Below are 14,752 nucleotides of genomic sequence, written 5' to 3' on the forward strand. Positions count from 1 at the left end.
TGCGGTGGCTCATGCCTGTATTCCCAGCACTTTGGGAGGCCAAGGCGGGTAGATCATGAGGTCTGGAGATCGAGACCATCCTGGCCAACATGGTGAAACCCTGTCTCTACTAAAACACACAAAAACTTCAACCAGGCATGGTGGCACACGCCTGTAGTCCCAGCTACTTGGGAGGCTGAGGCAGGGGAATTGCTTGAACCCAGGAGGCGAAGGTTGCAGTGAGCTGAGATTGCACTACTGCACTCCAGCCTGGTGACAGAGCAAGACTCTGTCTCAAAAAGAAAAAAGAAAAAAAAAAAGAAAGAAAATGTAGAATTAGGAGGACATGTGATTGGAATGGAGAAGGGACAAAAGAGATTTTTATTTAATCACGTTTAAAACATGACATTTTGGGGCCTCTCTGTGTTCCCTCTTTTGTAGTTTTTGTTGCCCTCACCTCTGACTTTGCTTTAAGATGTGAGGCTGGATCTAAGCAAAGAAAAAGTATCTTTCTTTGTACTCTGTCACAAGTCTTCTAGACCAATGTTTACAGAAAGTGCACACAACCCAAGAATTTTGCATGATAAATTATTTTAGAAATGTTTAGAGATAATGCAAATTCATAGCATGTCATTCGAAAGAAAAAAGTGGCAAAAATAATTATCATGATTAACATCAATGCAGGATGGAGAAATTAACAAAGTCAGTCAATGTTTGTTTTTCACTAATGGGTTTCTAGATGTCCTTACCAACAGCCTGACTCTTTAAAAAGTGTTTTTCTATGTTTTTACAGAAAAAATATGTATCCTTGCCATTATTTACTTGTTATTTGGAACATGTTCAAAAGGCCATCTTTTCATAAGGTCACCTGTTTTTCTTTAACTGCCTGCTGTCACTGGAACATTAAAATTAGTATTTTTGTTATAAGATTATATGTTTAAAATTCTGTAATTTTAAATCCTTAAAACAGAAGAGATGACTATCAACTTGAAGTTTCACTATATTTTAACCTTCATCTATTTTCTCGAAATTACAAATAAAATACTTCTACTACTTACTGAAATATTGGATGAGCTGTAGTCTTAAAGTCAGATATTTGACCTAAGCTATGGCAAATGACTAAATCTTTCTTTTTTAATGTCAGTTTTAGATATCATACACCAAGACACAACATTTTTACAGTGCTTAGCATTCCTACAGCTTTATGATATTTAGGGAACAGGAAAGCCACTTAATGGTGGAATTATCATGTCTATCTTCTAGTGCATAAATGTATGTTACAAAGATTAATGCTAGAACACACTAAACTGCCCTGACAATGGTGAAATGCCTCCAATAAAGAGAAAGCCCTTGCATATGGCCAGTTTAAGAATAAAAATTAGCCTGTAGGATTCATTTAATCTATTTGTAGGCATAAATGAGAATTTATTTTAGCCAAAAAAATCCATGATGTATTTTTAGAATATTGCATGATGAATGAATGCATCTTAGACTTCTAAGTGAATAAGAAGTAAGTTAAACTCTCAACACTACCATCATCTCTTCAGAACCACTTGTCTTGAGTCTACCTGTCAGAATATTCTCTTCCCTCATGAGATACATAATAATCTCATTTAAAATCATAGAGTTCCCTGACGCCAAAAAAGCTGACACAGTTTCTCCTTGCTTGCTGGTACAGTACTTCTCCTGAGTGATTACTTATCTACAGCAATGCTACTGTTTTATGTTAATAGATTTCTGAACACCTCAATTTATTTTTGGATCACTCTTTTCTTTTGGCAGATTGTGATTTATATATGCATTATTTCCAGTAGGATTAAATTCTGTAAGCCAAGAAAAAAAAAAAAGAAAGAAATATACTGCTGCTTGGCAAAAATGGAACAAGATATCTTGATAATCATTTATAGCACAGACCCTAAATGTTATACTAATTCTTGTTCAAAAATGGAAACTTTAATGTGTCACATCTTAGGCTAGCAGATCATTCATTTCTAAAGGAAATGCCTATTTTTAAGGCAATTGATGGTCTTTGAGGTTTTTACTGTACATTCATCCAGAGAGCAGTTTTCAAATATCTGAAACTCAGAGTGTCAAAATAAAACAAAAGCAATTGTAATCACTGATCAGTTAAAACAACAGCAATCACTAAGGATGGCCAAGAGCTTATAAGACTGCATGAGATGTTTTGAGAATAGCTTATTAGTGAACCAGAGGGCGGGTTATGCTCACACGGGGGAATTATGCTAATCTCTGTGGAGCAAATTCTGAGAAGGGAATGGGAAATTCTGAAGAAGTGGACAGAGGTATAAAAACAAGAAGAAGGACAGGTGCAGAGGATGATAAGAGTGGCAGGCAGCCGATATGGTAAAACAGGAGTAAACAAAAAGACACTGTCAGAGGCCAAGAGTGAGAGAGGTAAAGCTGAGAATGAGCTCTGATTGAGAAAATTCTTAGTGTAGCAGTAGGCAACTGATACAACTTAGTGGGATCTTACCAATTTGTTGTTTTTCTTAAATCCTGAAAGGCATGTGTAATATAAAATAGCTTTGAATCCAGTGTCAGTGCATTATTTTAAAAAGGCTAAAGATAAGAACATTTTAGAATACCTATTCTTATTATTTAATCTATTTCTCATAATAAACATGTTATATAATATTAAATAAGAGTATTACAAAATGAAAAGGAGAACAGACCAGATTTGTTGCAAATAGTGAATTCACCAAAGCTATTGAATTGAATGTGGTAAAATACATCTTTTTTTTTTTTTTAACAGCTGACTTTGTACTAAAATATTTCCCTAAATGATTTAGCACAAAATTTGACATGGGAAGGATTGCTCTTACTAGTGAAAGGAAGCTCAGCCTTTACCCTTAAGCTTTTACAATGTTTAGGGTAAAAGTTTGCTAAAAACATATTTTAAGAAATAATCTTATTGAATATATTCGACTGATATGAATACATTTTCTTATGTACATTTAGCAATTTTTTATTTTAGCAAAATTTACTAAAAATATATTTAGTGATATTTTTGATTTCAGTGAATTTTCAAATTTTCGAAAGCAAAATACATGGAATGGTTTATTCTGTTGAGGGATTAAACTCCAGGATTCATTTACAACTAGAAGAGAGCTTTAATCCAGGTTGCAAATCCGATGCTGTGGCCCTCAGCCTTCCGTGGGCTCTTAGTTATTTATCAGATGGTGAGTTTGCCGAATGACCAATCTGTCAAATTCATAAGCACATTTATTTACAAAAATTTGTTTATTTTAATTCTTTAGAAAATTTATAGCAGTCCTGCTAGATGGACTTGCAGGGAGCCAGGACTCCAGAGATCTGGGGCTTTCCATTTCTCTCTGTTCTTCAGTCTTTCACTCTGGGATTCGCAGCTCAGATTGTGCTAGGCGCTCACTGTTGATTTTCCCTATTTTGACTTCTTTAGTTTCAGGAGATAAAGCAGAGAGCTGTTACAATTGTCTGATTAATATGAATTCTAGAAAATGATCTTAATTGTTTAAAATATATTCCATAAAATAGGTACATTTGATCACTCTGCAAAAACTGGGGAAAATTCTAAAAACAATAAAATATTAAAAACAGGAAATGACTTTTTTCCTTTGATCTTAGCCAAAGGGCCTAGAAGCAACAGAAAACGACTTAAAATTTTAAAAATAAATCTGTATAAATTTTTAAAATTCCAAATTAAAATTTTAATTGTATTCATAAGAAGAAAATAGTAATAAAATATATTAAAGAACAACAGTCATAACTACACACACAAGAACACGTTAATGAGAATAAATCATTCCATGACTTTAGCTTTTGAAAATTTTCTAAAATTAAAAAAAATTGCTAAACTTTTTAAAGCAATTTTTGCTAAAATAAAAAATTACTACATGTACATAGGAAAATATATTATATCAATTAAATATATTCAATAAGACTATCTCTTAAAGTAAGTTTTTAGCAAACTTTAAAATTAATGAATTCTGCAAATTGGTCATATGGTAAATTGATTCTAGTGAACTCATTCATTTCATAAATAAGACCACTTCAGCTTTCTTAAGATGATTCTGCACTTAAAAAAAAACTGAAATAACTGGCAATATTTAAAGATCGAGGATTCTGGTTCAAGATGGCGGACTAGAAGCAGCTAGAGCCTGCGGCTCCTGGAGAGAAAACAGTGGAGAGAAAACACTAAGCTCTTCAAGTGCCTCCTCCAGGAGACCATGTTGGAATTCACCAAGGAAGCAATACACAACAGGACCCAAAAGAGAGGAGCAAAGCAGAACAGCCACCCACCTGGGATTGCTGCACAGCCAGCAATTGCTGCACAGTCAGCAATTGCTGCACAGTCGTATCGTGAGAGAAAGGGTGATTGAATAAAAGCTCTTGGGGGATCCACAATTCCACCACAGGCCTTTGCGGTCCTGGCCATGGAAGAGCCCCTCTGACTCCCCAGGGTCTCCAGACAGACACAGAGAGCTGCCTGGAGTCTGTGCAGAGGCACCACTCAAGCCCATGTGAAGCCCAATGGGTCTTGGATCCCTGAGAACCCTAGAGCCAGCTACAGTAGCCCCACCAACAAGGGAGTCTAGGTTCTTCCGCATGCCCTTAGGATAGATGCAGCAGCCGCAGTACTGAGGAGCAGACTACAGACCCCACCTCTGCTGCTGCTCGCCAGTCAAGGCCCAGTGGCTTGGGCCTCCAGTGTGCACACTTGCCCGTGTTACTGGTCAAAGGCAGTTGTGCAGGTTCTTGGTGTTTTGAACAAAGAATTGGACAAAACGCACGTACAAAACAAGGTAGCAAAAGCAGAGATTTATTGTAAACGAAAGTACACTTCACAGGGCAGGAGCCGGCTGGAACAAGCGGCTCAGGAGCCTCAGTTACAGAATTTCCTGGGGTTTAAATACCCTCTAGATGTTTCCCTTTGGTTTACTATATGCAAATAAAGCTCCGTGACCAGTCTGATTCGTTGTGGGAGGGGACCACTCCAAGTGATGAGTAGGCCCATGACCAGTCTGATTGGTTGTGGCAGGGGACCAATCAGAGGTACTTTCATTTTTCGACTGCCACGCAGGAAAAGGAGAGGTTAAAAAGGGAGTAGCCTCTGATACTCAGCATGAGTCCGCAGTAGGTTCCCTGCATCCAGACCCTATTCTCCTGCCTCACCTGAGCACTCTGGTTGGTTGCAGCTCTGAGTTTCTCTGAGACATAAGGGACAGACCTACTGTGATTGCCAAGGCCGTTGTGCCCCCCTCTGTTGCTGCCAGGATGGGAGGGAACAAAGAGCCTGAGCTCTTTTGCATGACTCCATCAGAGAGGAGGCCAGGCTGCTTTCCCTGAGAGTCCCTGCCCTACATTGCTCTCTGTTACAAAGCCCACTGATTTGGGCTCCCAGCATAGCCGCCCCAACCGGCCTGACCACTCTGGCACGTTTCGGCTTGGGTGTGTGTGTGTGTGTTTTTTTTTTTTGTGGTGGGGCTCCCAGAGGTAACTGACAGGCCCTCTGCCATTGCTGCTGCCGTGGTCCTTACCCCTGCTGCCCCCAGGCTGGAGAGGGAACAGAAAGCCTGAGTGCTTTCCTGCCTCTAGCATGCCGCAACTGCCCTGCAGAGACACAGCCAGACTGCTTTTCGCTTGACTCCCTGTCCCTTCCCAAACGGGGCTTGGGGTCTTCTGGCTTCCAGTGCACCCACCCAGCGCGGGCCTGGGTATTTCAGTGGTGGCCCAAAGTACTTCTGAAAATCTTACCCCACAGGCCTGTGATCTCCGTTGGGCTCCTACCACCTAAGCAACTCTGCTTGCCCTCACCTGAGAGTTCAGTCAGTGACCTGAAGACAAGGCTGACCCTCCCCATTACAGCCAGCACCTGAATCCTCAAAACCAGACTCCCCTAGACAGACCAATATCGAGTTCCAAAGTTGAATCCGCAATAAAAAACCTACCAACCAAAAAAATACCTGGACCAGACGGATTCACACCCAAATTCTACCAAACATACAAAGAAGAGCTGGTACCAACATTACTAAAACTATTCCAAAAAAATCAAGGAGGAGGGACCTCTCTCTAAGTTATTCTACAAAACCAGCATCACCCTGAAACCAACATCTGGCAAAGACACAACGAAAAAAGAAAACTACAGGCACAAAATCAGCAAAATACTAGCAAACTGAATCCAGCAGCACATCAAAAAGTTAATTCACCATGATAAAGTAAGCTTCATTCCTGGGGTGCAAGGTTGATTCAACATACATAAATCAGTAAATGTGATTCATCACATAAGCAGAATTAAAAACAAAAACCATATGATCATCTAAATAGACACAGAAAAAGCTTCCAAAAAAAATTCAACATTCCCTTCATGGCAAAAACCCTCAACAAACTAGGCGTTGAAGAAACATACAACAAAATAATAAAAGCCGTCTATGACAAACCTAGAGCCAACATCATACTTATGAGGTCGGGTGCATTCAGGTGGTATGGCCGTAGACCAGCCAGCAACCTACTAAATGGGCAAAAACTGGAAGCATTCTCCTTAAGAAAAGGAAGAAACAAGTATGCCCGCTCCTATTCAACATCGTATTGCAAGTCCTAGCCGGCAAACTTAAGGCAAGAGAAAGAAATAAAAAGCATACAAATAGGAAACAAAGAAGTCAGATGATCTCTTTTCACAGACAATATGATTTGATGCTAGAAGGCTGCCAAAAGGCCCCTAGAACTGATAAATGACTTCAGTAAAGTTTCAGGATACAAAATAAGTGTAGAAAAATCAGTAGCACTTTTTTTCCTTTTTATTTATTTATTGATGTTTTTAGAGACAGAGTCTCACTTGGAGACAGAGTCTGAACTCTAGGATGGAGTGCAGTGGCATGATCATAGTTCACTCCATCCTTGAACTTCTGGGCTTAAGCTATCTTCCTGCCTCAGTCTACTGAGTAGCTAGTACTACACGTGTGTGCCACCATGCCCAGCTAATTGAAAAAAAAGTTTGTTTTTTCTTTAGAAACAGAATCTTGCTGTGTTGCCCGGGTGAGTCTCAAACTCCTGGCCTTGCGTGATCCTTCCATTTTGGCCTCTAAAAATTCTGGGATTACAGACATGAGCCACCATGCCTGGCATTTTTATAGACCAATAATGTTCAAGCTGAGAGTCAAATCAAGAATGCAGTCTCATTTACAATAGCCACACATACAAAAATGAAATATCTGGGAACACAGCTAACTAAGGAGATGAAAGGAGAACTATAAAACACTACTGAGATAAATCATAGATGACACAAATAAATGGAAACACATGCCAGGCTAATGGATTTGCAGAATAAATATCATTAAAATGACCATACTGCCCAAAGCAATCTACAGATTCAACACTATTCCTATCAAACTACCAATGTCATTTTTCACAACATTGGAAAAAAAATTCTAAAATTCATATGAAAACAAGAAAGAGCCCAAATAGCCAAAGTAATCCTAAGCAAAAAGAACAAAGTTGAAGCATCACATTACCTGACTTCAGACTATACCATGAGGCTACAGTAACCAAAACGGCATAGTACTGGTACAAAAACACACACAGAGACCTACAGGACAGAATAGAGAATCCAGAAATAAAGCTGCACCCTTAACACCATCTGATCTTTGACGAAGTTAACAAAAATAAGGAATGGGGAAAGGACTTCATATTCAATAAATGATGCTAGGACAGCTGGCTAGCCATATGCAGAAGAATGAAACTGGACCACTACCTTTTACCATACACAAAAGTTAACTCAAGATGGATTAAAGATTTAAATATAAAACCTCAAACTACAAAAATCTCGAAAGAAAACCTAGGATATACCTACAATTCTAGACATTGGCCTTGGCAAAGAGTTTATGGCAGTGTCCTCAAAATATAATAATTGACAAGTAGGGCCTAATTAAACTAAAGAGCTTCTGCACAGCAAAAGAAACCATCAACAGTGGAAACAGGTAACCTACAAAATGGGAGCAAATATTTGCCAATTAAGCATCTGACAAGGTCTAATATCCAGAATCTCTAAGGAACTTAAGCAAAAAGCAAGTAAACAACAACAACAACAACAACAAAAAACCATTAAAAATTAGGTAAGGAACATGAACAGACACTTCTCAAAGGAAGACATACAAATCGCTAACAAATATTTAAAGAAAAGCTCAACATAGCTAATAATCAGAGAGATGCAAATCACAACCACAATGAGATGCCATTTCACATCAGTTGGAATGGTTGTTACTAAAAAGTCAAAAAATAATAGATGCTAGTGAGGCTGTGGAGAAAAGAGAATATTTATACACTCTTGGTGGGAATGTAAATTAGTTCAGCCATTGTTGAAAGCGGTTTGGAGACTTCTCAAAGTGTTGTGGAATCAGGAGGACCAGAGAGAGACCTTGGAATGTATACAGGAGGATATCTTTATTATTGAGTGCACTCAGACCCAGCAGACTTAACGTCCAAAGACTGGGCCCAGAACAAAGCCAGCACTTGACTTTTATACACACTTCACAAAAGGGGGTGGGCTAGCTTGAAGCAAGCTTACAGTGGCCTGAAAGCAGGGATACAGAGGCAGGACAAAGACAGTTAATCAAACTGTAACAGGTTCATAACTCAAGATAGGACATGTCCATTGCTATGCAACCCAGATGTCCATTATCTAGGTTTGCCTAGGCACAGGCTTATCCCATAACCTTCACTATGGTGCTCAGTTAGCTGTAACTCAGGCCTGCTCAGAGGCTCATGACCTTCATTCTACTGCTTAAATAAAACAGAATACTTGAAGTCACTAGTTACAGAGAACAGGAATCTATAAACTCATTCCATAAAACAAAGGAAAGTTTGTTTTTCTTCTCCCTATGTTGAAGGAGTGCCAGGAGAGTCTCCAGAGCACATTAGATAGTATTACCAAGACTTTTCCTGGGTCTGGGCTGTGCCTGTTGCTGCCTCTGGGACAAGTCAGCCTAATACAGGAAAGCTTATTTCTCTTTCTTTTTAATTTTGTTTTTCTTTAATTTCCTGCCTCAAAAGAACTTAAAACAGAGCCACTATTCAACTCAGCAATCCCATTTCTCAGTGTATACCCAAAGGAAAACAAACCATTCTACCAAAAAGACACATACACTTGTATGTTCATTATAGCACTATCCACAATAGTAAAGACATGGACTTAACCTTGGTGTCCAATACCAGTGGATTGGATAAAGAACATGTGGTACATATACATCATGGACTATTACCCAGCCATAGAAAGAGTGAAACCATGTTCTTTGCAGCAACATGGATGCTGCTGGAGGCCATTATCCTAAGTGTAAATTAACATAGGAATAGAAAACCAAATACTGCATGTTCTGTTCTCACTTATAAGTAGGAGCTAAACTTTGGGTACTTATGGACATAAAGATGGAAACAATAAACATTGGGTACTACTAAAGTGGGGAGAGAGGGAGGGGAGTAAGGGTGGAAAAACTACCAACTGGGTACTATGTTCACTACCTGGGTAACAGGGCCATTTGTATCCCAAACCTCAGTGTCATGCAATATACCCGTGTAATAAACCTGCACATGTATCCCATGAATCTAAAATGAAAGTTGAAAATATTTTAAAAAGTAAATAAATTTCTTGGAAAGCTCTGAAGTTATATTAATATTATCTCTTGAAGACTCAAAATAATCTGCAAAGTTGAACCTACATTCCCATAAAGCGACATTAGTTGGACTTGAGTGATGGCCACTCTCTTTGGAAGGGCCAGTGGTAGGGTGATGATACGGCCAGTGTGCTTGTGAAAGTCCTGGTTTATACCTGTTTCCCTGGAGGAGTTCTTAATAGTGTCCACTTTGACTATCATAGGTATATGATATGAAAGATTAATTTTTTGGTCACTTTAATGAGTGGTCTCTAGTTCACTGTAGTTCATAGAACATATTTTATCTTTCAATTGGTCTGATACACACATCATCTACCTGGGCTTTATAAGCATTTGAATGTGTTATTCCTGTTTTCGGATCCCTTATCTAGCCCATGCATGTAGAAATACACAGAAAATTTGTTTCTCTTTTTTCTTTTTTTTTTGAAACAGAGTTTTGCTTTTGTCATCCAGGCTGCAGTGCAATTGCGTGATCTCCACTCACTGCAACCTTTGCCTCCTGGGTTCAAGCGATTCTCCAGCTTCCGCCTCCTGAGTAGCTGGGATTACTGGTGCCTGCCAGCACGCCCGGCTAATTTTCGTATTGTTATTTTTAGTAGAGATAGGGTTTCACCATGTTGGCCAGGCTGCTCTCAAACTCATGGCCTCAGGTGATCTGCCCACCTCGGCCTCCCAAACTGCTGGGATTACAGGCTTAAGCCACTGCTCCCGGCAGAAAATTCTTTATCAATGATGCATTAAAAAGACTTTGTTGCATCTTTTTTTTAGTTTTACCTTCTGTATGCTGCTTCTTACACAATGTGGTTTTAAATAAAGACCCTGTACAATGTTATATGGTTTTTGCCTATGTATTTTCAGTTTAGAAGTCATCATGCTATCCCATAATCTTCACTACTATGAGCACACTTCTCATATTTATCTTTCAATCAGGGTTTTACAAAGAATTTTATGGCCGGACGTGGTGGCTCACGCCTGTAATCCCAGCACTTTGGGAGGCCGAGGCGGGTGGATCACGAGGTCAGGAGATGGAGATCATCCTGGCTAACACGGTGAAACCCCGTCTCTACTAAAAACACAAAAAATCAACCGGGCGTGGTGGCGGGCGTCTGTAGTCCCAGCTACTCGGGTGGCTGAGGCAGGAGAATGGCGTGAACCCGGGAGGTGGAGCCTGCAGTGAGCCGAGATTGCGCCACTGCACTCCAGTCTGGGAGACACAGCAAGACTCTGTCTCAAAAAAAAAAAAAAAAAAAAAAAAAAAAAAAGATTTTTATATAGTATCTTATTGATATAGCTGAATGGTTATCAACCACATATTACCACAGACTCAAAAACCTGCTGATTTAATTCATAACCCCCTAACTGGTGCTTGGCATATTTTAGACCATGTGCTAGTCATTGAGCACAAAGAGATAAAAGACACCATAATATTTGTATTGTCAAAAGTCATTAGCTGTCTTCACAAAACAGTCTTGGCTTTTCTTTGATTTTATGTCTTTGAATATTTTCTTCTCATGAAGATAGTCCCAAACGGAGTGTGTGTGTGTGTGTGTGTGTGTGTGTGTGTGTGTGTGTGTGTGTAAGTATGAGTGTTGGGGGAGGAGAGGCAGATTTGAGTGATGACATTCATTCTATGTCAACACAGATTTTTTTGTATGCATTGAAACAGAAAGATGTTAACAAGCTTTGCAAGTTTCTATTTTAGCTAAGGCTTCGCAAGGTGGCTTGTTTTTGGGAATGGTGGTTAGAGCTATCTTAACTTAGTTTGTGGTCTGAAAATGTGATTGCATCAATTTAAGCAGTGCCAGCCATCTCCACAAATTGACTAGCATCCCTGCGAACCCTAAACTGTAATAAAATATCTCCATTTTTGTTCAATTTCTATCATTTATGTATTCTTACACTTTCTTCTGGTAGAATGAAAGGATAGTGACCTGTAAAATAAAAGAATCTGTCCATTGTAAACCTGATATCTTCCCTCCAACCACAGGGAGTAGCATTTTCTCCAGCCTCTCTTGTTGAGAGTTTGGGCTTTTTAAATGAAGCTGTTCTGGGAATCATTCTGGCCTATTTACTAGAAATCCCTTCATGGGTGAAGGTGATTAGGCTCAGCAAACCTAAGACATTCTGATTTCCAGGGACAGGTTATATATACCCTTATCTTGGATAAGATATGGGCTGATGCATTTTTTTTGAATTATGGTTTTAGGATCTCCTAAATCACATAATAATGGCAATTTTTTTTAATATGTGGTAGGTGCCTCTCAATGCAAGAAACATGACTGCTTAGCATCCTACAGGAAATAACCTTGATGTGTTGTCTTTACCAATGGATTTTAACGTAAAATACTTGTAAGAGGCCTGAATAGAGGCCTTGTAAGAGGCCTGATAGATTGATTGACAAACATAAATGCTGTAGGCCAGGTGCAATGTCGCATGTCTGCAATCCCATTGCTTTGTGAGGCTGATGCGAGCGATCCCCTGAGGTCAGGAGTTTGAGACCAGCCTGGCCAACACAGTGAAACGAAACCCCATCTCGACTGAAAGTATGAAAATTAGCTGGGTGTGGTGGTGTGTGCCTATAGACCCAGCTGCTCAGGAGGCTGAGGCAGGAGAATTGCTTGAACTTGAGAGGTGGATGTTACAGTGAGTGCTGAGATTTTGCGACTACATTCCTGCCTGGGCAGCAAAACTGTCTCAATAAAATAAAATAAAAAGCTGTATATATTGCTTTATATATGTTGATTTACATTAGAAATCTAGCTGCTAAGATACACTATGATATTTATGTTCACAGTTCATAACATCCTTTCTTTGGGGGAATGACCTTATACTGTATATTGAAGGCTGTAATTGCTAAAGAAACCAAGATGAAAAATACTTGTACCTGACAGTAATTGTATTGCTTCTCTATAGAAACTCCACACCAGCATAACCAAGAATTATCAGGAATTTTCTCAAGAAGCATTATCAGGCCAGTCATCAAATGATATTAAGCAGATATGCCTATTTCACTGCAGATATACCTAATTCAGTATACATGAGAAAGGCAGTGGAATATTCTGTGCCAATTTCACAGGGCAAATATTGACAAATTCCAAATTTTTAAGTTCTTGTTGTTTGTTTTGGGATCCATGAAGAATTTATGTCACTACTTTGGCTCCAACAGGCTTGATACAATTATGTTATAGCCAATGGTATGCTGGTAACCTGGCCCTCCCAAAGTAAAAAAAAACAAACAAACCTGGATTTGTAGCATTTGCAATTTCAATAGGGTAGCTTCTCCCAGCATTGCTAATTTCTCCTACAGTTTAGCAATTAGCTCGTTCCAAATTCCTGAATATTTAACAATTTGATCTTTAGAGTCTGTATAAGCACACCACTAGCACTGTTTTACTAGTTGAAATCTAGTTCTGAAATTGTATCTAGCCTTCCATTGATCTTTCAATTGGATTCAAGATGTATTAATAAATCACCTGTTAATGGAGCCTATTTTGCAGATGGCTGTTACCTGCTAATGCTGAACTTATTAGCTTCATTTGTAGCTAGTGACCTTTATTAAAACCTGTTTATTTAAATGTGAAACAGAAGGACACTTATTATCATCTCTTAGATTCTCTCTCATTCATACAGCTAGGAAATGTGTGTGGGCAAAAAATGAGCCACCGAGGCACTTCAGTGGAGTAAATAAAAAGTAGGAAGAAGTAATACGTGAGTACCTTAGATAAAACACATTGGAGAAATAGTGGAGGGGGAAATACACAAAAAAGAGAGTGATAAAGACCTTTTAAAAACAGTTCAAAGTGGGCCTTCACACAGGTAAGAAGATGTGGCATATTGGTTGTCTGACTGCAAAGTGAGAGCAGTTGAGATGAACTCTGCTTTCCATATCTATTTAATTGAGTTTAGGCAACTCCTGGGAACATCTTACAAACATGGAATTCATGTAAACCTCACAGTGTCAAATTTTTTTTTTGAGACGGAGTTTCGCTCTTGTTGCCCAGGCTGGAGTGCAACGGCGCGATCTCAGCTTACCGCAACCTCCACCTCCCGGGTTCAAGAGATTGTCCTACCTCAGCCTCCCGAGTAGCTGGGATTACAGGCGTGTACCACCACGCCAGGCTAATTTTTTGTATTTTTAGTAGAGACAGGGCTTCTCCATGTTGGTCAGGCTGGTCTCAAACTCCCAACCTCAGGTGATCCACCTGCCTTGGCCTCCCAAAGTGCTGGGATTACAGGCGTGTACCACCACGCCAGGCTAATTTTTTGTATTTTTAGTAGAGACAGGGCTTCTCCATGTTGGTCAGGCTGGTCTCAAACTCCCAACCTCAGGTGATCCACCTGCCTTGGCCTCCCAAAGTGCTGGGATTACAGGCATGACACAGTGTCAATTTTATGAAGCCATTTTATTATACACTCAAACTCTTGCTTCCAATGTCAAAGATATTATTATTTACAAACATTCTAGACAGTAGTCACTAGCAACCTAGGCACTGCATCTCGATTCCTGCAGATTTATCCTTAGAATTTGTGCTTGGAGTAAATCTAGAAACCAACCACATTTTCCTGCTAGATTCCTGGGGTGGTAAAGTGGATGAGGAAGAAATAGCAGGCACCTCTACATTAGGAAATAAGGAAAATTATTTGAGAGAGCTCACGGAAAGGAAGAGGAGTCTTGTGAGCTAATCCAGGAAGGAAAAAAGTCTGGGTTGTCACAGGCGATAAGGAATTCTGAGTGTAGCATTGAGGCTGTTGCGCAACTCTTATAATTATTTGCCACAGTCTAAGTTCTGGGATGCAAATATTAGGGGAAGCTTCACTAGCTTTTTAAAAAAATACACTGGGGTCCAAGAAAAAAATACTTTGGGACATCTCTAGCAACCTTGGTGTTATTTAACTGATGCCATCTTCTCCAGAAATGGGTTTCTAGGATCCTTTCTCATGATTGGATTTCCTCTCCAGTGCTCAAGAGATAGTTATAGAATTGTATTATTACAATCTAGACCAGAACATGAGAGCAAGAGGTCAAGCGCATTTCTATTACTTTGTGCAAGTTTTTCCATCATTGTCAGTGACCTCATGGCTGGGAAGTTTGAATTTTAAGAGCTATGAAC

At 39.4% G+C, this 14,752-nt stretch overlaps 1 protein-coding gene across 1 annotated transcript in view; it reads right to left on the reverse strand.

Annotated features, from left to right (window-relative positions):
• The window catches only part of SPATA16 (spermatogenesis associated 16), a 269,610-nt gene that overhangs the window by 125,343 nt on the left and 129,515 nt on the right, over window positions 1-14,752 (reverse strand). The window lies entirely within an intron of this gene.

Source organism: Macaca mulatta, chromosome 2, assembly GCF_049350105.2.
Source record: "Macaca mulatta isolate MMU2019108-1 chromosome 2, T2T-MMU8v2.0, whole genome shotgun sequence".
Taxonomy (NCBI): Eukaryota; Metazoa; Chordata; class Mammalia; order Primates; family Cercopithecidae; genus Macaca; species Macaca mulatta.